Source organism: Polypterus senegalus, chromosome 9 (assembly GCF_016835505.1).
Source record: "Polypterus senegalus isolate Bchr_013 chromosome 9, ASM1683550v1, whole genome shotgun sequence".
NCBI lineage: Eukaryota > Metazoa > Chordata > Cladistia > Polypteriformes > Polypteridae > Polypterus > Polypterus senegalus.
Window position 1 is genome coordinate 117,891,973 of NC_053162.1, and position 23,919 is coordinate 117,915,891.

At 41.5% G+C, this 23,919-nt stretch overlaps 1 protein-coding gene across 3 annotated transcripts in view; it reads right to left on the bottom strand.

Annotated features, from left to right (window-relative positions):
• LOC120535657 (C-type lectin domain family 7 member A-like) overlaps window positions 1–23,919 on the bottom strand; it is a 281,385-nt gene that overhangs the window by 87,173 nt on the left and 170,293 nt on the right. The window lies entirely within an intron of this gene.

The window sequence follows — 23,919 nt, forward strand, 5'->3', positions numbered from 1 at the left end:
GTGTATGGTCAAAAGTGGAAATGTGCGTACACACAAAAAAACTGTGTTTAAGCCAACTTCCACTCATGTCCGCTACATAAATCCCGGTCAGCGTGAAAAGTAACACTCCTGCACGCACCTGCTGCCCCACCCGGACTCCTCCCAAAATTTCACATATTTGCAAATGAATATAAATAGCCCTTTCTGTTCAGTGTTCGGTTAAAAAACAACAGAAAAAGCATGTGAAAAAAAGAATTTCAGCGAATGAGAAGTTGAGGCAAGGAAAAACATACGGTGAAGTTGTGGCAAGGAAAAACATACTATTTGTTGGCTTAGGCAGTGGTATAAACAACAAAAGGAAGTCAATCGAGTGATACAGAGTGCGGAGAAACTCGAAAGTTCAAGTTCAAAAAGTTGTACAGTACCCGAAATAAAAAAAGAAGTGGTCAGATCAAAGTTGCCGTAAAAAGGCAAGTTATTGATGACCATCTGAGTGTCATATGGAAGTGTATTAGGTACAGAGCAAAGAAAAAAATAGGGACACACTGAAAAAAAGGTCAAAATCTCCACTTCAATCGTCTAGTTTATTTTGTCATTAAAGTAGAACGTTGTAAACTTAATCTTAAAATCAATGTTTAATTTAGTAGAGTTTCTCAGATCCCATCATAACTAAAGTAGCACGATAAATACTTTGTATTGTATGTGTTGTCAGGGATGGCGACCTGGCTTGGACGCCTTGGAGGACCGGAAGAGGGCGTGAGCCCACCTTGGACCATGTCGGGGCCGCCACCCTGGTTGCTTTGGGGGCCACAGGTAGAGGGCTTGGAAGCCCAACCCTGTAGGGGCCCGTGGCCACTGCCAGGGGTTGCCCCGATGCCTTGGGAACCCTGGACCTCAAACCTTCCGCCACACCATGAAGTGCTGGGGGGAAGAGAAGCAGGGACACCTGGAGTGCTTCCGGGAGTACAGCTGGCACTTCCGCCACATGGGGGCGTGACGGCGGGAGATTGCCAGGAAGCACCTGAAGCACTTCCAGGCACAGATAAAAGGGGCCGCCTCCCTTCATTCGGGGCGAAATTTGGGAGAGGAGTGGACTAAGCTTGCTGGAGGAGGCAAGGAGGCGGCCTGAAGAGAGTAAGGCGTTGTGTGGTCAGGACTTTGGGTGTTGCACTTGAACTTTGTAAATAATTGTAAATAAACTTGTGATGTTGGAAATACAACATGTCTGCCTGTCTGTGCCCGGGTTCCGTTCACAGTGTTCATCTATGTGCTCTATGTGTGTGAATCAGTATGTGCTTCTTAAACAGGCTTTCTCGTATGCCGACAGGACACAGAATACATTACAATCATGATATTACAGCTCTCTGAACAATTTAAACACTAAAATGTATACTTGATATCATGCAGGTTAGGTGCATTGGCGATTCTAAATTGTGCTTGGTGTGTGTGTGCGTCCTGCGGTGGGCTGGCGCTCTGCCCGGGGTTTGTTTCCTGCCTTGCACCCTGTGTTGGCTGGGATTGGCTCTGGCAGACCCCCGTGACCCTGTAGGTAGTATATAGTGGGCTGGATAATGGATGGATGGATGGATGTTCATGTGAAATGAATTAAAGCATGTATTAAACAAGGGGGCATGGTGGTGCAGCAGTAGCGATAAGCTGGTTCCCCATCCTGAGTTTGTTCCTGGCTCCTTCAATATGCTTGCTGGGATGTGTGCGACCCTCAATGAAATAATTTATTGCAGCAGTACTGTCTCTTTCAAACATATTGACCAATTCCTGTCTTTTATTTTCTTTCTCCAAATAACCAATCACCACAAAATCAGCTCTTTAATAAATGTCAAGCCATCTGTAAACTTAGAACACTGGTTCTTCAAAACTTTGAAGGAATGTTGAAATATCTTCATAGTACTTTTTAATTATTCCATCCATCTATCCATCCATGGTCGTGTCAGCCCCAGCAAGCATACAACGTGAGGCAGGAACAATCCCTGAACAGGGCGCCAGTTCATCACTGCCGCTGTCCACATTTAGTTATTAACAGTATGCATTGTTTAAATTAAGTTTAAAATTAATCTGTACTGTATAATGTAATATATATATTTTACTGTTTTTCATTTTAAAAAAAGATATCAAGGACTTCAAGAAGATAGCTTTTGGAAATCTAAATCGACTTTGAAGCCAGTTGTCATCATCTGTAAATACGTGGTCTCTTCTATTGAACTGAATTCCTGTATTGTTATTTTATGGTACAAAGAGATACAATATGCAAATCCTCCATAAACTTATTTTCATTTAAAATGGTAAAATAACAACAACAACAATAATAATACTACAATAAAAAACAATTAAAAATAAACAATATTTTGTATTGTTTACAGTGAGGTAATTGTACTTATAAGTATAAACAGTTCTACCGGAAGCACTTGTTGGACTAATTGAGTGTGTTTATAGCTTTTGTGATGAAACTGTTTCTGAAACGCAAGGTCCCTACAGGAAAAGCTCTGAAGCATTTGCTGAATGGGAGAAGCTCAAACAGACTGTTCGCATGGCTAAGGCAGCAAGTGGTGCACTGAAAGTAACAACGCAAAAGCAGTTGTCGTATTTGGAATAGTTTGGCCATTCCATGGACCATTATGTTGTTACAGGATGATTACAATCAGATGCCTTAAATTTACAAGTGATATGCCGTAATTTTCAGTATGTATTTGATAAAGCTGCGTCACAGATGTGAATCTAAAAAGTTTAGTTTTTATTCATTGCGATGTGAACATGGAAATGGGCATATGCAACATTTATACATGAGGTCTCTGGATAGGTCTCCTGCCATAAAGGCGATGACATCTAACACTGCAAAAACAATTACACAGTTTATAATTGATTACAACTTATCAGACCCCTGGGGATGTCTGAACCCAAACTCAAGAGCATATTCGTTCTTTGCACTAGTACATCACTTTTACTCAAGAATTATTTCTTTATAGATAACAATTTCTTGACCACGATTAAAGGCATGTTAAAAGGCATCTGAGCTAATCAGAGAAATTACCAAAATAGATCAAGAACATGTCAGGTGTCCAAAGAAGGAAAAGACAAGCTTTGCATTCAGAGATCAACCACTTGATAACAAAACAAACAGAACAACTCATTTTCAAATCACAACATCATTACCAACGCAAACAGACAAAATCATTGGCCATAAAAATACAATGCACACATCTAGAGACTACTATAAATCCTTATGTTCTACTCAGCTTAAAGAAGATAAGACACAACCTAATGTGACTTTTGATGCATTACAGATATCACACCTAGATAATCTCGGTGCAGAGAAACTGGATAAACCTCTGGCACTCTAGAATTACAGTAATCCCTCCTCGATCGCGGGGGTTGCGTTCCAGAACCCCCCGCGATAGGTGAAAATCCGCAAAGTAGAAAATATATGTTTTTATGGTTATTTTTATATATTTTAAGCCCTTATAAACTCTCCCACACTGTTTATAAATATTCTCTGTACAGTTATACAGTAAACCCTCGTTTATCGCGGTTAATCTGTTCCAGACTCTACCACGATATGACAAGACAGAGATGACAGTTCTTTCTCACAATTAAAAGAATGCAAACATATTTTCCTCTTCAAAGGAGTGCACATCAGGAGCATAGAATGTCACAGAGAGAGAGAGACAGAGAGACAGAAAAGCAAACAATCAAAAATCAATACAGTAGATCCCGGAATACAGGCCGACCCGGTATATTAGCCGAACCCCTTCTCTACCTACTAAATTACATGTATTTGCCGATGACCGGTATTTAAGCCGACCCCCTTCTCCAAGCAAAATTTTCTAAATTTCCTTAAAAGTGTCTACTTCGATTAAGCTAGGAGCATGGCGGCACGCATGGTTGCAGCGGCTCAGGGCTCTCCTTTTCAGTGCACTTTTTTTTTTTGTCCTTGTTTGTGCACGATTGGTTTGGCGAACATCCGCTACACCATTCAGAACCTTATAGACATTGGTGTCCAGAGCCAGACATCTGTTTCAAGTGTTTTTCATCACACGCACAACATCCCAGGCAACACAGCGAGACCAGCGGGCTCTCCGTGGATTGTTGTTGGGTCTAGGAGACGACACAGACGGAGGAGGGAAAGAAAGCAGAAGCGGGGCCGCAGATCCAGCGTTATGCTAAAGCTAAAAAACAACCATACAAGCCCTATACAGAACTTTTTTCTGCACTGAAGGAGCTGCTTTTAATCTCATTGTAGATGCGTATAGTGACAATAAAAGGCATTCTATTCTAGAAACAACAATTTCATACTGTACTCACCATTTAATTTGACATCTTTGGGCTGCAGTAAGTGAGGAGATATTTCCACACAATGTCCATCTTCGTTTCGAGTGCGATCGCTTACTTTTACCTTCTCTTCCTTCCTTAGCAATTATGTGTCTTGCTTGCATGGTCTTAATGAATTATATATATAGGTAAATCACTGCAATCACGGAAATTACATCCACAAACACATGTATCTGGGCTCCGACTGACGCTACTAACGCTCTCGGTTGTTTGTTTACAATCACGGAAGCGGATACACGTGACCGCATTCCGTTTCGTAACGCAAGATGTTGATCGTAAATCAAAACAAAAAATTTCATTTTAAACTTCCCGATAATTTATTATAAATTTTATTAATAAAATCAACAACTAAAACACTTTTTTGAATAAATTCTTTACTTAAAGTACCGGCATGCAAAGTTACTTCTTCATCTGAAAGATGGCTCTGTAGTTTCGTCATTATTTACTTCTGTATTCATCGGCAAAACCGGCATTGTGCTGGAAATCTTGAATCTGAAACGATACTCGTGGTATAAACCGACCCCCAAACTCCAAGCCAAAAATCTAGGACGAAATTCTCGGCTTATATAACGGGATCTACGGTACGTGCTGTTGGGCTATTAAATATACAAAGCACCGCGATAAAGCGGCCGCAAGAAAGGGAGCAATGTGAAGGTAGTCTTTCAGCATTTTTTTAGAAGTGTCCGTATCCTCTAGGCAAACAGCCTCTGTGCAAACAGCCCTTCTGCTCACACCCCCTTCGTCAGGAACAGAGAATGTTAGAGAGAGTGAGAGAGACAGAGAAAAGCAAGCAATCAAAAATCAATACATGTTGTTAGAGCTTTTAAGTGTGCAAAGCACCGCGCGGGAAGCATATCGTATATCATTGAGGAGTTTTATTTAATACGTAATACGTGCTCTGATTGGGTAGCTTCTCAGTCATCCGCCAATAGTGTCCCTTGTATTAAATGAACTAGGCAAACAAACTGAGGAAGCATGTACCATAAATTAAAAGACCCATTTCCACAGAAATCTGCGAACCAGCGAAAAATCCATGATATATATTTAGACTAGCAGAATAGCTGTGCTTCGCAGCGGAGAAGTAGTGTGTTAAAGAAGGTATGAAAAAGAAAAGGAAAAAATTTTAAAAATAACGTAACATGATTGTTAATGTAATTGTTTTGTCACTGTTATGAGTGTTGCTGTGATATATATATATATATATATCAAAATATCCGCGCTTCGCAGTGATGTAGTGTGTTAAAGAAGTTATGAAAAAGAAAAGGAAATATTTTAAAAATAATGTAACATATTTGTCAAAGTAATTATTTTGTGTATTTGGCGGCAGCGTCATGAAGTTGTTTTCGTCTAGCTGCATCAGAAAATGTACCACGACGTCTGACACGCCTCCTTTTTACTGTTTTCTCACAGCTTGGATTGCTGCTGTCATAATGGGTTTGAGTCTACATATATATACATATATATACATATATATATATATATATATACATATATATATATATATATATATATATATATATATATATATACACAGTATATATATATATTGTAATGGATGGCCGGCCATTTATCCCGGCCAATACCCACAAGCCGCCAGGTGGAGCCCTCCTTGCAGCGTGGAGGTCCCCAGAAGACCAGCAGGGCATCATGGACATTGGAGTTTTTATGCAAAGCCCTGCTGGATGCCGTGGGGGCCACAGGAGGGAGCTGCAGGGAGGACAGAGGGCTTCTATCGTGCCCTGTGACCTGGAGGTTCGTCACAGGAAGAGCGACGGACTTCCGGGTTGAAGAAAAGAGCTTTTACCTGACCCGGAAGTGATTGAGGATCACATGGACTGGGGATTGAGAACACTTCCGGGTCAGGGATTATAAAAGGACTATGGGAACTCCCAGACAACGAGCTGAGCTGGGTTGAAGGGTGGCAACGCGTCTGTGAGCTGGAGGATTGATTTATTGTGTAGTATTGGTTATTTAATGAGTATTGTGGTGGAGAGTGTGCTTTGTACACTGTGGAAGAAAAATAAAGTCAACTTGAGGACTTTTACCTGGTGTCTGGAGTCGTGGACAGGGGTTCAAGGGAGCAAGGGCGCCCTCTATCGTTCACAATAAATATATATATATACAGTCATGTGAAAACATTAGGACACCCTTTGAAAGCATGTGGTTTTTTGTAACATTTTTAATAAATGGTTATTTCATCTCCGTTTCAACAATACAGAGAGATTAAAGTAATCCAACTAAACAAAGAAAACTGAAGAAAAGTCTTTTCAAGATCTTCTGTAAATGTCATTCTACAAAAATGCCTATTCTAACTGAGGAAAAGATAGGACACCCTTGCCCCTAATAGCGAGTGTTACCTCCTTTGGCTGAAATAACTGCAGTGAGACGGTTCTTGTAGCCATCTACCAGTCTTCGACATCGGTCTGAGGAAATTTTACCCCACTCCTCAATGCAGAACTTTTTCAGCTGTGAGATGTTTGAGGGGTTTCTTGCACGTACAGCCCTTTTCAAGTCACCCACAGCATCTCAATGGGATTCAAATCTGGACTTTGACTTGGCCATTCCAGGACTCTCCATTTCTTCTTTTTCAGCCAATCTTTGGTTGATTTACTAGTATGTTTTGGGTCATTGTCATGTTGCATGGTCCAGTTCCGCTTCAGCTTTAATTTTCTAACTGATGGTCTCACATGTTCTTCAAGCACCTTCTGATACACAGTAGAATTCATCGTGGATTCTATGATGGTGAGCTGACCAGGTCCTGCTGCAGCAAAGCAGCCCCAAACCATGACACTTCCACCTCCATGCTTCACAGTTGGTATGAGGTTCTTTTCTTGGAATGCTGTGTTTGGTTTACGCCAAACATGTCCTCTGCTGTTGTGTCCAAATAATTCAATTTTGGACTCATCTGTCCAAAGAACATTATTCCAGAAGTCCTGGTCTTTGTCAACTTTATCTCTGGCAAATGTCAGTCTGGCCTCGATGTTTCTCTTGGAAAGCAAAGGTTTCCTCCTTGCACACCTCCCATGCAAGTTAAACTTGTACAGTCTCTTTCTGATTGTAGAGGCATGTACTTCTACATCAACAGTAGCCAGAGCCTGCTGTAGTTCTCGAGATGACACTTTAGGGGTTTTGGAGACCTCTTTTAGCATCTTGCGGTCTGCTCTTGGGGTGAACTTGCTGGGGCGACCAGTCCTGGGCATGTTGGCAGTTGTTTTGAAAGCCCTCCACTTGTAGACTATCTTCCGGACAGTGGAATGGCTAATTTCAAAATCTTTTGAGATCTTTTTAAATCCCTTCCCAGACTCATAGGCTGCTACAATCTTTTCTGAAGTCCTCTGACAGCTCTTTTGTTCTCACCATGGTGCTCACTCTCACTTCAACAGTCAGGAGCACACCAAACTAAATGTCTGAGGTTTAAATAGGGCAAGCCTCATTCAACATGCAGAGTAACGATCTACTAATTATGTGCACCTGGTGTGATATACCTGTGTGAGATCTGAGCCAATTTAAGAGGGAATACATGTGAGGGTGTCCTATCTTTTCCTCAGTTAGAATAGGCATTTTTGTAGAATGACATTTACAGAAGATCTTGAAAAGACTTTTCTTCAGTTTTCTTTGTTTAGTTGGATTACTTTAATCTCTCTGTATTGTTGAAACGGAGATGAAATAACCATTTATTAAAAATGTTACAAAAACCACATGCTTTCAAAGGGTGTCCTAATGTTTTCACATGACTGTATATATATATATATATATATATATATATATATATATATATATATATATATATATATATATATATATATATATATATATATATATATATACATACATACATACATATATATACATTGTGAACGCTGGCCCCGGCACAGACAGACGGAAAACATTTTTGGACACAACACACTTTTATTTACACGAATATTATATACAAATGGCTCACGTGCACCCCAGTGCCTCTCGCACCGATTTCCCCAATGTCCAGGCCCTCAGTCTCTTGTGCCTTCCTGTCCGCCTCCTGTCCTCTCTCAAGCTTCGCCAACACTGCCTCCCGACGTCCACCGCTGACTGGAGGGAGGCGGCCCCTTTTATGGGGAGCCGGACGGGCTCCAGCTGCTTCCCCGCACTAACGGTGGCCACACCCCTGTGTGGCGGAAGTGCCGGCTGCGCACCCGGAAGTCGTCCGTGTCTCCCCGGTCGTCTTCCCCCCGGCACTTCCAACACACCAGGAATAATTAGGCCCTGGGGCGCCGCCTGGCGGTGGCCACGGGTCCCTACAGGGCTGGGCTTCCAAGCCCTGTACCCGAGGCCCCCTGCATAACTAAGGACGGACGCCCCCACTAGGTCTGGAGGAGGCACTCGCCCTCCTCTGGTCCTCCAAAGCGTCCCGGCCGGGCTCCAGCCCCAGCCGAGGACCGTACGGGATAAACCGGCATCGGGGCGCCGCCTGGCGGTGACCACGGGCCCCTACAGGGTAGGGCTTCCATGCCCTCGACCCGTGGCTCCCAACAGAACCAGGACGGATGCCCCCTCGCGGTCTGGAGGAGGCACAAGCCCTCCTCACGTCCTCCTGGGCGTCCCGGCCGGGCTCCAGCCCCCCAGCCGCCCAGGGGATCTCCTCTGCCCGCACAGAGGACGGCCCTTCTCCGGCGCGCACCCAGCGCCGCGTCCTCTCCTATCGGAGGAACCGGCACTCACCCTTCGGTTCCTCCTTCTTCTCTTGGACGCCCCGACGGTCTGGGTCTGAGCACAGCAAAAGCTCAAATCCAGCCCCGTCTGCATCCAGGCAGAGTGACAGGAGACAGCTGCGGGCTTGAAGCACAGGGCGCTAGGACCCAGGGCACTCAGCAGCCCCGATCCTACCAGCTCCTGCGTGTTCGATCTCCCAGCCTCGCTAGCCGTCTGCACCGCCGCGTCCGCTGTTGGGAAGTTGCCTACTTGGGCGGTCGTCCGTAAGCGGTCACGGCCATGTTCGGCGAACCCCCCCACTTGCTTTACGGGAACGGCAACACTCACCACTCCCGCTGTGTTCTGCCGGCCTCCGGTTCCAGCGCCGCGCCAATCCTACGTCTCACGCGGCGTCTCTCCCGAGGCGACCGCCTTCCCCATCAGCTGCTCACACTGAGCGGCGAGAACACACAGCAAATCTGCAAGCGGCGACCTGGCGGGCCGAGGGGATTCCCCCGACTCACGCCGAGCCACTGGTGGAAACAGAGAGACAGACGTCAGTGGGCTTACCTGTCTATCAGCTCCACTCGACGCCTGCCTCCTGTGGGCCACCCCTCTGGCCCAATCGGGTCGCTTTGGCACGAGACTGGCGTTCCTAGGTCCCGCCTCCATCCAATCCTCTGCGGGCACACCAGACACACCAACCAATCCCGTGCCTGTCAGCGGGCGGGACCTCCGGCCCGCGGCCATCTTGTCTCCCCTGCTCTGGCTGCGGAGACGTGCCTCTTTGTCGCACCTGCAGTGGCTTCGATTTCGCGGCCTCCTCAGCGGCCGTCGCCGCGCTGCCGACAGCCCGTGGCACGGCGTGCTCTTGCCACGGACGCGGATCCGGTTTGTCCCTCCCTGTGGAGAACAAGGTATGTCCAACCCCGAAGGGCCGATTAACGCAGGGCAGGGTACTCACTTCCCGAATCCCGTCGTGCCGAGGCCCCTGCCTCGGTGTGGCCTTCAGTGAAGCAACGCCGGCCTGGCTGTCCATCTCGACAGCGCGGCTCTCGGAGCCCGCTGCGCTCCAGCGAGGTCCGTTCCTCCTCCGCACCCGGGGATGGCCTCTCTGCGGTCCGGCGTCGGTTTCCGGGGTAAAACGCTCCCGCGGGGCTGTGCATGGGCCGCTCCTGCGGCCAGTGTGTGGGTTCCGCTGCTGCGCCGGGCCGTTCACAGAAATTTCTTTGTTTAATGCAGGTCCCCGCCTTGCACCAGGCGGAGCATCCTGCCGGCTACGCCACTGTGAACGCTGGCCCCGGCACAGACAGACGGACAACATTTTTGGACCCAACACACTTTTATTTACACGAATATTATATACAAATGGCTCACGTGCACCCCCAGTGCCTTCTCGCACCGATTTCCCTAATGTCCAGGCCCACAGTCTCTTGTGCCTTCCTGGCCGTCTACTGTCCTCTCTCAAGCTTCGCCAACACTGCCTCCCGACGTCCACCGCTGACTGGAGGGAGGCGGCCCCTTTTATGGGGAGCTGGATGGGCTCCAGCTGCTTCCCGGCACTTAACGGTGGCCACACCCCTGTGTGGCGGAAGTGCCGGGCTCCCAGAATAATTAGGCCCTGGGGCGCCGCCTGGCGGTGGCCACGGGTCCCTACAGGCTGGGCTTCCAAGCCCTGTACCGAGCCCCTGCATAACCAGGACGGACGCCCCACTCGGTCTGGAGAGGCACTCACTCGCCTCCTCTGGTCCTCCAAAGTGTCCCGGCCGGGCTCCAGCCCCAGCCGAGGACCGTACGGGATAAACCGGCATCAGGGCGCCGCCTGGTGGTGACCAGAGGCCCCTACAGGGTAGGGCTTCCATGCCCTCGACCCGTGGCTCCCAACAGAACCAGGACGGACGCCCCCTTGCGGTCTGGAGGAGGCACAAGCCCTCCTCACGTCCTCCTGGGCGTCCCGGCCGGGGACCACAACATATACACATATCTATATACATATATACATATCTACATATACACACACATATATATATATATATATATATATATATATATATATATATATATATATACATACCTATGTACATCATATATACACACACATACATACATACACACACACAAATTATATATATGTGTGTGTGTGTATGTATGTATGTATGTATGTATGTATGTGTGTGTGTGTATATATATACAGTATACACACATACATACAAAGATACACACAGGTATATATATATATGTGTATATATATGTATGTGTCTATATGTGTGTGTATAGCTTTAGTCACTGAGTGCAAGGGAAAAATAATAAAATATAGTCTATAAGTTATTAAACAGTAAAACATTAACGTTTTAAGAAGTACAGGTACATTGAGCACTACTGGAGTGGTTATGGTAAACTACATTTTAAAGACTGTGTAACACAACAGGTAAGTAGTACTAACAGCAGCTAAAATGTATATGGATCATCTCTCGGTAGTAGATCCCTTTGAAAGGTGCTACATGACGGCTGTGGTATAGAAATGACATTTTCTATGTGAACGTTTAAATGTCTGCCTCTGGTAATGTGCCTTACCGGCATTACCAGCAATTAAAGAAAATTAGTTTTGTGTCCTCTGCAGTGTTAAGAGAGAAAGGCTTTGGTTAGGGATAAAAGGAAAAAAGGTGTAAAGAAAGGAAAGTTGCCTTTTTCTTTTATGTAGTATAGAAAGATGTGTTCGCTGACGATATGAGCGCCTTTTGGGGACAGTCGCGGTGGGTCTTGTGTAGACTGGTGAGACGCCCCTGCCATTAATCAGCTGTGATGGCACTGTCAGTCCTCCACTCGTATGCGTGTCTTCATAATCTGAGCTGATGACCTCATAATCATATACGTGCAAAAGAAAGTGTGAATCACCTTAATATTAGTTTGCCGCGGTGTAGAAAAGGGGTCCCGTGTTTGCACTTGTCTGGGGTATAGCTCAGGGGGAGAATGAAAAAAATTAAAAGTCCTCACTTTAACTTAAGGCAGAAGCGCAGTCAGCATCTCAAAGGCCGGCACAGTTATGTGCGCGCGCCGGCTGCTCGACTTTTGCTGGGCAGGAGACCCCAGTTTTTGCAGACACATTCACGATATCAAAAGTCTCAGAGCTCTTTGGAGGTCATTCATATATATATATATATATATATATATATATAGAAAAATACCTGCGCCACGCAGCGGAGAAGTAGTGTGTTAAAGTAATGAAAAAGAAAAGGAAACATTTTAATAATAACGTAACATGATTGACATTGTCATGAGTGTTGCTGTCATATATATGCCTGCCTAAATAAGTCACCCTCGCTTCGCTCTTACTTTTTTACCATTCATTTAATCATGGCTAGTGGCGGAAAAATTATAAAATGGAAGGAGAATTACACTGAGTATGGCTTTACCAAAACAATTATTGATGGCGAATCGATTATTCATAAAGCTTGAATTGGTGATCTGTTTTTCTGTGTTAACCTCATATTTTTTCATACTTCATCTCAAACCAAGGGGGTGCAAGGGTAAAATGAATCGGGATGCGCTTATCAATGTAATCGGTGTACCAGGAAATCATGCATTGACAAATGTTCCCCTTTGCTTGTAATGCAAAATGCATTATTTTTTAACGTGTTTTAATGCATCGAAACTTCTCAGCTGTGCTTGTGCTAAGAAAAGGAAAGATTTTAAAAATAACGTAACACGATTGTCAATGTAACCTTTTGCAAGTAGTGCCTGGAGGATTCAGTGTGGAGAAACTCTAGAGACAGCGTGTGTATTAACTTGTGCATTTTTCTGTGAGTATTTGGTGGCAGTGTGACGAAGTTGATTCGGAAGACGGCGCTAGCCGCAGAGCTCAGCGAAATGAGGTAAATGGGAGGGGAGATGATGACATGACTCCTCCACCCGCCTTAACTGTCAATCCCCCACAAACACAGTCTCTCGGAATTTGCATAAGTACACCCCTTCACCTGCAATTTTAACGTAGTTACAAAGTGATCAAAACTCTCGTTTATATCCTGCGTCCTCTCATTAAACTTGTATCCCGCATTACCCGGGGGCATGAGAAACGCTAGCGGCAGCCTGTCTATGAACTTAATTTAAAGTTTAGGTTTACACCTTGCTTTCTTTCCGAAGTAGCAGCACTCATGAATATGGTAGTATATGTCACTCGCTCGCTTCTTATTGTTTTGCTTCCTTCTCAATTATATAATGCATGTTTTCTTCAGCGCTTTTTGGAGGTCTTCCTGGTTTTCTACGCACTGCGTTGACAGTCAGTCACGTGATTACGTGGGAGGCATGATGATGTCACACGAAACTCCGCCCCCCATGGCTTTCGAGCTCAACTCCATTACAGTAAATGGAGAAAAATAGCTTCTAGTTATGACCATTATGCGTAGAATTTCGAAATGAAACCTGCCTAACTTTTGTAAGGAAGCTGTAAGGAATGAGCCTGCCAAATTTCAGCCTTCTACCTATACGGGAAGTTGGAGAATTAGTGATGAGTCACTGAGTGAGTCAGTCAGTGAGGGCTTTGCCTTTTATGCTTACACGAAGCTAGAGACAATAAAATTCTACCTCAAACTTTTCAACAAGCATTAATTAACGACTTTCCTAAGAAAAATAAGGACTTATTCCAAAGTGCATCATACAGACTAATCTCACTTCTGAATAATGATGTTAAGATACACTCCAAAGCTCTAGCTAGAAGAAGTGAGAAAGTGCTTCCTTTGGTAATATCACAACACCAAACTGGATTTATTAAAGCAGACACTTCGCTTCCAATCTTTGATGCCTGTTAAACGTAATATATTCAACCACAAAGTGGAGATATTATCATCGTTGGATACAGAAAAGGCAATTGATATGGTTGAATGGGACTACCTTATCACTACATTGGAGAAATTTGGGTTTCAAAACTACTGTATACCATATACCAGTCAAGAAGCTTTAGTTTGTATTAACAACATTATTTCAGACTACTTTAAACTAGAATGTGGTGCTAGACGAGGATTCCCACTGTCACCACAGCTATTTGTAATTGCCATTGAGACATCAGCAGTTCATTTTCGAAATGCTTAAGAGATAAAAGGGATTATTAGAGGAGGACTTTAACAGAAAATATCACTACATGCAGATGATATGGCACTATATATATCAAATCCATTAAATATTCTGCCTGCAGTCCTAACTGCACTAGCAGAATTTCAAAAGATTTCTGGACTCAAAATTATTTTAAATAAAAGTGTGCTCTTTCCAGTGAACCCTCTAGCACACAATTTTACATTGTACACCTTCCCTTTTATCAATACAGATCAATTTAAATACCTACCGGTAAACATCACAAGTAAACATAAAGCTCTTTATGAACAAAATTTTGCTGTCTGCATGGAAAAACTTAAGCAAGAGTTGCATAGATGGTCTACCCTTCATCTCACTTTAGCTCACTATATGCTTTCTAAGCTTCTTTTTCTATTTCAAAGCATTCCAATATACATTAAAAAAATCATTCTTTAAGGAGTTAGATTCAATCATAAACTAATTTATTTGGAATTCAAAACATCCACGCATCCAAAGGGTGATCCAACAAAGACCTAAGGCAGAAAGTGGCATGGCTCTACTTAACTTTCAATTTTATTACTGGGCGGAAAATATACAAGCTATAAAAACCTGGACATTGACACAAACAGATGAACATACTCAGGCTTGGTCCGCAATAAAAATAAAATCCTGCAGTACAATAGACCCCTGCAAAGTTGCGAGTCAGGGTTCGCAGACTCAGTCATTCAGGGATTTTTCCTTAGAACCAAACTAGTAATTGTTAGCGGAAAGCGCAAATATCCTCCATGATTTTTTATGGCTTTTTTCGTGGCAATCTTGTTTGATTATTATATATATTTTGAAGTACAGCATGAATAGACTGCTGTCCCATCTGGGATGAACCCCATTCCCTGTCATGCCAGCATGGGTAACTGGCATTCCAGCAGGTTTGGACAGAAGACTCTCCAGTCAGAAGGCTAATATAATGGAAGGACCAGGGGGGAGAGAGTCTGTCAAGTATGCTTCCTCAATATACTAAGTGGCAACACTCATGGACCACTACATCTATGCACATGCCCGCAGAAAAAACTAGGAACTGTAATTCTGTTGGGTATACCTGCAGGGTTTCATGGGTGGCACCAGGTCAAGCTTTTGGGAAGCACTGTCCCAACTTTGGAAGGTTTCCTTTGGGCAATGTCCTTTCACTGGAAGTATTTCCAGGTCCAGGATAAAAGATGATGCCTTACCTCACTCGGGGAGGAGTATGGTGACACTTGCCCTGGGAGGTTTGAAGGAAAGAAGGAAAGAGAAATAATTGTGTTAATTATGGAAGAAGCCTTTTCAAAGGTATTGGGCTAAATAAGATAAGGTCTATCGAGTCGGTGTCTGTTCTAGTTGTGTCACACACAAAGAATATATAGTATGTTTAAATAATAATTAACCAAATTAAATGTTTCACATCTTGGGGGAAAAAAAAATATATATATATATATATATATATATATATATATATATATATATATATATATATATATATATATATATATATATATATATATATATATATATATTACTGGTGAACAGATAAGAGTAATATACTGTATGTTGAGGTTCCTAATGGATTTAAGCATTCTGAGCTTTATGGGTCTGGCTCCTCGTGAAACTTTGAGTGCTGCAAAAGCTACAGCATATGATCCATGGCTGAGTGTTATCCCCCATGAAGTGCTATGAAGCTAAAACACGATTGACAAACCGTGTTGAAAGCACCACAATGAACAAAAATGTGATTGACTATCAGGTGGTGGTGTCCCCAATGAAGCACTGTGAGCGAAACAGTAACACTTGAGTGGCAGTTCAAATGCTGCACGGCACCTGCAATGAGAAAAGAAAAAAAACAAGATGCAAAAAGTGGAAAATTCCACATCAGGGTTCTCTTTAAAAAACTTTGCTTGGATTCGAATGTGAAAATATGCGTATGCCCAAAAACAGGAAAACGTGAAGGCCAAAAAATCTGCCATACACACATTTCTATCCAATTTAACATCATAAATCACAATCTTCTTGTAAATGTGCGTTCATGATCGCACACAAAACTCAAAATGACATCACAAATGGTTTGTGCATTAATGGAATGGAACTTCTTAATAGTTAGCTTCATTCTTGCTAGGTGCCCTTACTGCAATATGAGTGCAGCAAAGTGCTCTGATTACTTTTAGAAAAATGGGCACTGCTGCAAATTGCTTTTTTATGTTGGCAAAAACATATTATGCTTCATGTATGCACTACTGTATGGAAACCAAATTTGGCATCTCATCAGTTAGTTAATGGCTTCCAGCATAATGGGCATGAAGGTTTTTTGAGATATCCCTGACCTGTTGCCTAGCACCTCTTATACATTTATGTGTTTTTCACTACTTAATGGAAATATTGAGTGAATGTAGATGTTTTCATAATTTAAAGAAGGAACCATTGAGTTATTCCTCTTAACAGCACAAGGTTGTAAAATTCTCACCCCAGTAGGAAATTCAATAAACACATCTGCATAATGTTTAGGTGTGATTGGCAAATTATATTCATTCATAAATTCAGTCGTTGTGCATAACTAATAATATACCTTTGTCAAACTAACTTTTAAAAGTAATGCTTCATTTTAAAATGTCATATCACTATTGTTCCATATAAAGTTTTAATATAGTGAAAAGACAGTTCGACCTGCAATAGATAGGCACATCATTTTACTTTTTTATGTATAAAAGTACAATTTACAAAACTAACAGAAAGAGATAAAAGCATAATAGAACATCTTTGATTAATTACTTTTTTGTATTTTTCACTTGTACCAATGGATGAGTGTGCAATTTTTGAGCACCCAAATGAGGAGTTTTTTCTTTTTAGTATAATTCAAGACACCAACATTTCTCATTTACATTATGTAATATGGTCACCCAAACAGGAGAATGAAAGACAGAAAGACAACTCTGAGTCAAAATGAAGTTAAGAGAAGTTTATAAGCTGAGTTATGTAATACAGTATAGAGGCTAGAGACTAGATGTGGAAAAAGAATAAAATAGGGAGTAAATAGGGTGAGCAGGAAAAGCAGAGGAAAGAGAAATACCATATGTTCTCAACATTCAATTAATTTGCAAATAAAAATGAGGAAAGAAAATAAAAATAAGACTAGAGAGAATGGAATAAGAGGTGTCCAGCATTACTAAACAGGCCATCAAGTGCATTCATTTCAGCAGTCTGCCAAATAAGATAAACACATGGGTGGCCACCAATGTTAAGGGCATTGTTATTAAAAATGTGCTATTTTACAGCAGCACAAATATGTCTCTCCAAACAATGCCAAATTTGAGGGCATAAGAAATGATAGAGCATTCAGTATGCAAGAAGGGGTAGGGCGAAAGGTATACCAGTACCAAAATAGTACAAAGGATGAAGAACCAGTGTGAGTATTCCATAAACAGGAATAATCAGAGGAGACTATTGTACCAATTGATACAGAAATATCCACACCTAGGGAGGTAAAGAACTGGGTTTAATGTAATCAGACTTGCTGAGACAAATTATAATTGGCAAGAGGGAGGATTTTGCCCAGTTACCTGTGTTTGCAGAGTTGGATTTCGTAAGTTAAAACAGGTCTAAGATAACAGGAACATCTAATGAAATATTGCCTAAGTAAACTAGAACATCATTCACAGCATAGAGGGAAATTCAATGAGAAAAACCATGACAAGACATAGGTATCAATAACAAAGAGTTACAAATTGTTATCACCAATGGCTGAAGGAAAAGATTAAAGAGGAAATGAGAAAGTGAAGCAAGTTTCATCAGATTGAGCCAATTTATTAATAACTTTCTGTAACTATTTATTTATTAAGGAAAATGATCAAATATTACATATTTCAAGATGGCGCTGACTGTTGAGGCACGCCGTCAGCCGCCCGCTTTTTGTTTCGTATTAGTCCTGCTTTTTCCTCGGCTTACCTGTTCCTGTGATGCTCTTCTTGACTCGATCATTTCTTATGATCGCCTCACCCTTCTGGCTCTTTGAACGAGTGTGGGGATTTCTCAACATCTGACCCCTGAGTTCAGTCAAGTCTTTGGCCGATTGAGGAAGTCCCAGCTTTCCTCATTACTGAATACGGCTTGGCCGGTCGCCGATTGAAACGCCGCCACCGGGGGAAGCGCGGTGGCACCAGGGCTCGGCTCCGAGCTTCCCGGATCCTCTCTAGGAACAACTCTCCTGGCACCCAACATGAGGTAATATTGCCGGAATGCCATTTGCCCTCGGACGCTCCGGTGTACCTCCCTGCCTCGCTCCATCACCGCCGCCGGGGGGTGAACTTTAACAACCTACGCCTATGTAACATTTCAAGTTATGTTCTGATGTACAAATACATTTTTCTATTATTAATGACAGCCAAAACTGTCATTAACATTTGCAAAATACCGTATGTAAAAAATGTTTGTTTATGACAGTAGCCCAACAGATTAACAGTTGATGAAGTATGGTTCTATACTATGTAACTTTCTTTTAATTGTGTGTGAGGGATGCCATATGAGGACCAGTGTCTCAGCTAGACTTGATTTGGGATCCATACCTGACTGGGACACCCATAGCACAGAAGGACTGGGAAGAGCAATATGTACAGCTTATTGTCTTCTCCCATAAGCTAGATGGAAGTATCCCTGTGCTTCAGTACTCATTTGGACACCTTCTGGGAATGCTTGGAATTGTAGTCCAGTAGCCCAACCCTGCTGGGGTCTGTGGGTGCTGCTAGGGGGTGCAGCAGGGTGTTACACTCCATATTCTTTGGAACTTCCATATGGCCTGGATGTGCTTACAATGGGCGAAGCTCTGACACCAGAAGTACTCCTGGGTCATCAATAAAAGAGACAGTACTGCCTTTTCCAAGTGAGGCGGAACCTGAAGCAGAGACAGGCAACACTAGCCTCAGAGGAGCAGCAGTGTGGTGAAGAGAGAAGAAGAGAAGAGACAACTTGTATAATTCTTTATACAAGGGATTTTGTAATATATCTCTTTGTTTTGCACCTGGGACTTGTTTTGTGTATTCACGATTGAGGTATGGGGCTCAATGGCACCCCATATCTTTCACATGTGGTTAATTGCGCTCTACACTCATATCCAATGTTTGTCTAATGTAACCACTTACCAGGATGTCATGATATCTAAGAATACTGTCATTCATCAAATGCAACATAGACTCTCATTAAGAAAATATCCTGCTTTGGCAGACTCTGGAGGAAAAAAAAAAAAACTAAAAAGAGAAGGGAAAAACTTCATTTTTGAATAATGTTTGGCAAATTTGCAGAGTGAAAAATAATTTAAAGAACTATACAAGGAAGAATGTATGACCATAGCTCTCTAAGACAATAAAAGTAAAAGTAGATAAGAAAGAAATGGGCAGAGTGCACATGGACAGTGAAGAATAGGGGTGGAGTACCAACTTTTGAGCTAACTGCCTCCTTCAGCTAAGAGTTTTAAGAATTAAAAAAAAAAATATTCAGAGGAAATGGAAAAGAAAGCAGAGAAAACAACAGGGGTTGAAAAGCTCACAGACATTTTTCTATGAAAACCCAGAATTAATTTACTCTACAGAGGAGAGGGACTTGGATTTGATAGTTGCTTCCCAGTAGCTGTTTTTGGAGATTTAGACTAGTAAAATAGGAACAGTAATCCAGCTTGGGAGCTCAAATACTGCTGCTAGTCGTGGAATTAAATAAATGCAAAAATGCAATTACTATATTTAAAATACTACAAAAAAACAAAAAAAAACAAGAAGGTATAGGAAATTATTAAAGTAATTTTAATCTGTCTACAGCAAGTAAAAGTATGAAGCAGCTGAATCCCAAAATGATTCAGAAACACTAAATATTTATTCAGGCAGTATTTGTGCGGTTATGGCATGAAAAAAATATAAAAATCACAAAAGGAAGCACTGACCTAAATTTAACCTAAACATAAACTGCTGAAAGCTGTTATAGTGCATTGTTAATGGTTAATTAGCAGAAGCAATTAATAACTAATGCTTTAGTTTACATTAAATTTATGTTTAAAAAAATGTTTCTAATAATTAGATCAATACAATTTCAGTCTTGCTATATATTGGATTTTTAGAAGCTTGTTCCAGATGGACTACACAAGAAAGAGATGCTAATTCACCCAACACTTTAAGTGCATTGTTGCTAAATTGAAAAAGGTGGTAGCTAGCCTGCATTTTAATAAATAATTAGCTTTATTTGTCCAGTTGTCCTTTAGAGAAAATCCCCTAAAATGGTAGAGGAGGGGACTCTAGTCATAAGATGCAGAGAATGTTGGAAAACTGTCATATAAAACCACAAAAGGTGAACACTGTGGAGGGGCACTGAACCTACATTTAGAGGTGTCCAAACATGTTCAAAGTCTGGAGGGTCTGGACACCAACTCTGATAACTCTGAGGTGCTAAGCAAGAATGAGGAAACCCACCCCCATTTTGTGTAGTGGTTTGTCTGTCTCGTTCCTAGGAAGGAGACCTCTGTGTATGTGTGGCTGTGGGCCTGGTCAGTTATCATTGTCTATGGTGTAACAAATGTGTTATGTTGTATAATATCTACAAATTATTCTCTATATTTTTATTATTATACTTTGCTCAATCCCAACAAGATGAACTCAGATGTAGGACACTTGAATTACAATAAAAAAGGCATATCCTCTTCCCTTACACCTCACTTTTATAAAAGTTGTTTACAGCATAGTGTTAAAATGGTTTAAAAGCCTGGGAAAGGAAGACTGTGTCGATACCTCAAGATATTGATTACTTTATGGATGGACATCTTGGACAACAATTTGGTTTACAGTCTGGGAAAAGATCGATTAAAGAGTCTGAGCAAAATCCATCCATCATATTGACAGTCAGCCAATCAGGTGCATGCAACAATCATGTGTCGTGAAAGCACAGCATGAACCTTTATAATAAATATTCCTCAATTGAAAGCAACTTCAGAAGAGAAACAGCGACGATGGAAGAGCGACATCAGAGAAAAAACAAAGACATGTTTCATACAATCGTTAGTTAACAGCATTTTCATGAACATTGATTGCTAAATCAAACACCGCCCTGGGACATTCATCCTTGTCATCTCTAACTTTTTTGTAAGCTTTTTTAAGACTATTTTATCCAAACGTTTCTATTAGTACTTATTTTCAATTATTCTTTATTCCAGTGGTATTATTATTATTCTTCCAAATATTATTCTATTATATTATTATATAATACCATGCTGCTTTTAACTTTCTATGCTTTGTCTTAATGTCTATAGAGTGATTGAAATAATAAGGTAAATTTCTTTGAGCACCTGATGTAGCCAGAGATTTGCCATTACCTCTGTGCTGCAAGGTTTATTAAGGCTGCGAGTGAGAGCTCCACTCAATAGTAGGGAACAGTACGTAAAGAAAGGTATTCTTGGCTGATAAATGGTCTATAGTCAAGAGTGCTAAGCCTTTGTATGTTTAAATGTATTCTTGAAGACCAAAAGTAATATTTAGGTATGAGATATCATTAAAAATTCGCATGTTGTTTGTGCTGATAATAAGTAAATCTCTTGAAGTGCTGAGAGAGTGACAGGCTGTTTTATTAATAAAGCACTTGTGTAGTTTAAAGTGCTAAAGGTTAATCAGCGTGTGTGTCATTCATGGTGCACTGTTATGGTTAGGGTCTGTGTGTATGCGTATTAGGGCTGCAACTAATGATTATTTTGGTAGTCGACTAATCATTCAATTTACTTTTCGATTAGTCACGATTATTTCATGCCTGACTATTTTTATGCCTGCGACCTGTGGTTGCACATCCTGTTCTGGGCTCCTGTGCATGTCTTTCCTCATCTGCTCAGGTCTGTCAACCTGTGAATGTCACCCTGATGTCTCTGCATTAACACGATTAAAATTGATAATAATCAAATTAAAATAACCAGTGAAACATATTAATTTGAAAATAATTTTAAGTTTTTATATTAGTGTGACCATCACAATAAAAAAGAAATACATTAAACAATACAAACTAAAGTGCACATAGTCTTTAAACAAAAAAAGTGCATTTAACTTAACCAAGAAACATCTTTAAAACTGAAAGGTTTTTCATATTTTAGTAATAAATGACAAAATGTAGACATAAACTATATTAATGTGTAAAGCCTGAAGTGCAAAGATCAAATAAACACTTTCACAAAAGGTTCAAGGATGATACAATAGCTTCCATGGTTCAGCAGTAGGAATTGCTGACTTATAATCAAGAGTCCCCCCAGTTCGATCCTGACTGCCTCGTATATTTACCATTTTGAGCAGTGAGTTGCTTTTATTGTTAATATTATACAATGAACACATACATTTGATTTGCATCTGTAACAGCCACTGTTTTAAATGTATAGTACAGTAATCCCTCCTCAATCATGGGGGTTGTGTTACAGAACGCCTCGCGATAGATGAAAATCCACAAAGTAGAAACCATATGTTTGTATGGTTATTTTTATATATTTTAAGCCCTTACTATATAAACTCTCCCACACTGTTAATTAACATTATTAGAGCCCTCTAGACATGAAATAACACCCTTTAGTCAAAAGTTTAAACTGGTGCTCCATGACAAGACAGAGATGACAGTTCTTTCTCACAATTAAAATAATGCAAACATACAGTATCTTCTCTTCAAAGGAGCGCAGTCAGGAGCAGAGAATGTCAGAGAGAGAGAGAGTGAGATAAAAGCAAACAATCAAAAAATCAATAAGTGCTTTTAAGTATGCCGAAGCACCGCGATAAAGCGGCATTTTGTAGAGGAGACTCCGTATCCTCTAGGCAAACAGTCCATCTGTTCACACCCCCTCCGTCAGGCGCAGAGAATGTCAGAGAGGATGAGAGAGAGAGAAAAGTCAACAATCAAGCACCGTGCGGGAAGCATATCTTATATCATTGAGGAGTTTTAGTTAATATGTAATACATGCTCTGATTGGGTAGCTTCTAAGCCATCCGCCAATAGCGTCCCTCGTATGAAATCAACTGGGAAAACAAACTGAGGAAGCATGTACCATAAATTAAAAGACCCATTGTCCGCAGAAATCCACGAACCAGCGAAAAATCTGTGATATATATTTAGATATGCTTACATTTAAAATCCGCGACAGAGTGAAGCCGCGAAAGTCGAAGCGCGATATAGCAAGGGATTACTGTACTTGTAAAAGTTACCTCTTTTTTCACTTTTATTCTGTCAGTCATAATCACGATACATACTACTGTCCCCCCAGGGATCTGATGGGGTGGGCGGGGGTTTAGAAACAGCCAAATATATGTGACATTATGAAGACATCATTGTATGACCTGAATAGTACCAATCAGAAAACATCATCACACTAATGCAATATTATTTGAAAAAGAACAGATCAGGTGTAAATTTGTTACTTGTAAAAGTTACCTTTTTTTTTACTTTTATTTTCTCAGTCTTGTTCATTCTCTCCCTCCCCTCATGATCTGACCCTAACTAACTAATTAACAGCGCCAGCATACGTTCTCAAGAGACAGCCTGATCCTAGTAACAACAGGCCAGTAACATGTTAGGAGAAAAATAAATGGAAATAATTATTAAAGACAAACATGAGCAAAACACATCAAACATCACATAGGTGTATTAGCAAACTGTCAACATGGGTTTAGACAGTGGTGATTCTGCTTCACAAATAAAATATTGTTACAGAAGCAACAAAAACATCTGAGGAGTACATGCAATATTATTTATGTCAATATCTAAGCATTTCATAGGATACCACATAAAAAGGTAGTGCTATAACTGAAAGACACAGGAATATGAGCTGTAGATGCAGGAATAAATGGG